This window comes from Acomys russatus, chromosome 1 (genome assembly GCF_903995435.1).
Source record: "Acomys russatus chromosome 1, mAcoRus1.1, whole genome shotgun sequence".
Taxonomy (NCBI): domain Eukaryota; kingdom Metazoa; phylum Chordata; class Mammalia; order Rodentia; family Muridae; genus Acomys; species Acomys russatus.
The window spans coordinates 6,055,852-6,059,189 of NC_067137.1; positions in this window are offsets into that span (position 1 = coordinate 6,055,852).

Genomic DNA, 3,338 nt, shown 5'->3' on the forward strand with positions numbered 1-3,338 from the left:
CCCCTTCCAGTTTCAGATAGGAATTGGAACAACCCTGGCCACGAGGACCTCGTTATCCTGATTTGTAGGTGGTCTTTTAAACACAGGCTCTAGTCTGGTGTGAAACCAATAATGTAGGACTGGCAGGAGAGAGACAGCCTTGCTAAATCATCAGTGGGTAGACCCCTCCAGAAGCCATGCTTCTGGGATCCACTGGGACTGTCCACTGGGGCCAGCTCATGAACCACCACTGAGTAATGGCTTTTTGTGACAGGAAGGAACCTCACACTCTAAGACATATACGTCTCCAGGACTGCTGACAGGACCTGGAAGTAAAGCACCAGCTTTACCCCTTTAAAAGAGGAGCAGATTAAAAAGCATCCAATTAGAGACGTCACCTAGGCAACGGGAAAAAACTTGGGGAGCTGAGCCATGGCGGGGGAAGGGGGGTGGATCAGGAGATCCCCATGGCAGAGGCATCTGGACCAGGCAAAATAGCAGTTTGCCCACGGGGAGGGAGTGCTGGCATCACCACAGTAGGGCTAAGGCTCCGCCACCAAGTCCCCATGGCTAGATGGACCTAAGAAGGCATCCAGGCCACCGTAGATGAATTCATAGCTCTGCATGGAATCCTACCTCCTTGGGAACAGAGGGAACAACCTCCAGGATCCTCCTCCAGGGAGAGACGCGCCAACATTCCTTGGCAGCTCCTCTGCCACCATGCCTCTGAGGCTCTCCTGAGTTGCTTGTTTTCCAAAGTTCCTCTCCAATGCCTTGGCTTAGGAGGAAGGCAATTGGCTGCGGCTTACAGTAAGCTTTAAAGGAAGCACATGCATGGCGTGAGAGGGCAGGGGAAGGAGGCCCCTCTTTTCCTTCCCTCTCATCACTTCCCAGAGAAACATCTGTCCTCCGAGTGCAATACATAGATCTCAGGATCCAGTGGCACGTGTACATCGTTGTCCTGTCGCTCTGGTCTCCGTCACATAGCGCCCATCTCGGCCCCACTATGTGGTACAGCACACAACCATTCTCCCCTGCCCAGACCAAAAGCTGGGGGGCGGGGCGGAGATCAGGACCCGTCTTCTAAGATAGGTTCAATGTCCTTAGGTGGCAATGCCGCTTCCACGATCACAGCTCACCTGCCTAACCTCCGGTCCTCACTCACAGTGTCCTACCGCGGTGTGAGCTCCTATAATGACAGCATGATTCCCATAATCCTTTGTCTTCTGATTGTGGCCACAAAGAACACAGAAGCCGAGGGTTGCACATTAGGCCTTGTAGGTCAAGAAGCCACTGTTGGTGTCATTGTTCACAAAATGATAGTCAGCCTCTAGTTCTTCCAAATGAAGCCCAAGGGCCTGGTAGGATGGTCTAAGGGCTCAGGCAGTCGCAGGTCCTCAGTCCTTGAGCAGTGATAGGGAGGCCCGGCTCTTGCATGGGGTGCATAGGCACACACGCACAGCAGCCTTACAGACAGCGATGAGCCCTCTCCTCAGGGGGACCCTTCCAGGTGGGGTCACTTTAAGAAGAAAGACTTTTCCTGCTTAATTCCCAAGAGAGCTCCTAGGGCTTCGTCCCTCTCAGTGCTGGGGGGGTTGTAGGTACATCGTGCATGTGTTTATGTATTACACAGAAACTAGCATCCAGCCCCAAGCCCACCCTAAGAAACAGCTGGTCACCAGGACCCCCAACAGGCTCCTCTTCCTACAGGTTCTGCTATGAGGGTATCTGAGCCCTTATTAACAGAGGAGATGCTTGTGGGAGATTGAGGCCAACAGCACCCACACCAAGGCAGCCACCACCGGGCCCATGGGCTACCTATCTTAATATAACCTTTACACTCTTCGGGGGAGAAAAAGCACAATTCTCTACCAGTGTCTGGGAGGCCCTGCCAGCCAGCAACTCAGGGGCACTTCAGCATCCAGAAGAGGTTCTGGGGCTTTGTCTGTCTGTCCTTAGGGTTGCTAAATGACATCCGGTGACTGCGAAGGCTCTCCTGCAGAGTGGGACCGGCAAGGACCTGTTGACGCCATTCCTGTCCTCACATGGGCTCAGCAGCACAGGCACGGGGCCTGGACTCTTGTGACACTGGAGAAGCCCCCTGTACCTGCTGTGTGATGTCACCGACTGCAGAGCAAACCCAGCTTTGCACTGAGGAGAAGAGGTGGCCTTTTCTGCACCAGCCTGACCCGAGGCCCCGTCCCTCCTCCCAAGGAAGCTGGCCCCTGGCTTTACAACTCATTTTTTATGCTGCGTTCTCTGGGGGAGGGGTCCTAGCATGCAGCAAGCCCAAGGCACTTGAAAACAACACATCTCTCCTTCTGAGCAGCACTTGGCTCTGAGAGAGGACTAAGGGGTATTTAAATTAACGATGAATAAAAAGCAGCCTGCCACCCTTTTGAGCTGTTTGCTTTCTGTCTGGTGGGGGCTCCGGCCTCACGTCCTGCGCACACTGCCTCTCCAGGCCCCTTTCAGACTTGTGACTGCTATGCGGAGTTACTCTACAAGTCTGACAGAGCTACCCTGGGCCAGGCTGAGCTACGGTTGGTAATGTCAGGACTTGCACTGAACGCTGACCATGTCCTTATACCTGCTTGCACACTCTTTGCACACGCTTTGGCAATCTTGAAAAGATGCTGAGGCCAGGCTCCCCCCTGGATGGACCCTTGGCAGGCACTAGGGTTAGTCTTTTTAAATAACGTAGGTAATTTTTGAACTTGCACCAGAGACACAGAGCAATCTTCACTCCGAACTGAGCTCTGAGTGCTGGGTCAGACCTGCAGTCAAAGAATTGGCTCAGCTCCTTGCTTTCCTCAGCTCTCAAAATCGGATCATGATCCTAAATCCTGCTTCCCCAAAAGATTCGAGTAACCAGAGGCTGGGAACTCTTGACAAGTACAAAATGTTCCAGAGATGCAAGGGGTCCCCACTCTAAGAAGCCTTTTGTTGTTGTTGTTGTTGTTTTTGGTTTTTGGCCAATCCTCTCTAGTCTGAGACAACACTTCTGGGCAAAATCAGCCTTCCGTTGTCTGCTTGGTATCAGCTTGACCCTTAGACAGTAGTGGGTATTTTCTTTTTTCTTTTTTGTTTTCATTTTTGTTTTTCAAGACAGAGTTTCTCTGTGGAGCCTTGACTGTCCTGGACTCGCATTATAGACCAGGCTGGCCTAGAACTCACAGTGATCTGCCTGCCCCTGCCTCTCAAGTGCTGGGATTAAAGGTGTGCGTCACCACCGCCCAGCAGAGGATTAAAGGAGGCAGAGGCAAATGGATCTCTGTGACTTCAAGGCCAGCCTGGTCCAACAAACTGAGTCCGGGACAGCTAAGGCTATTACACAAAGAAACTCTGTCTCGATAAAC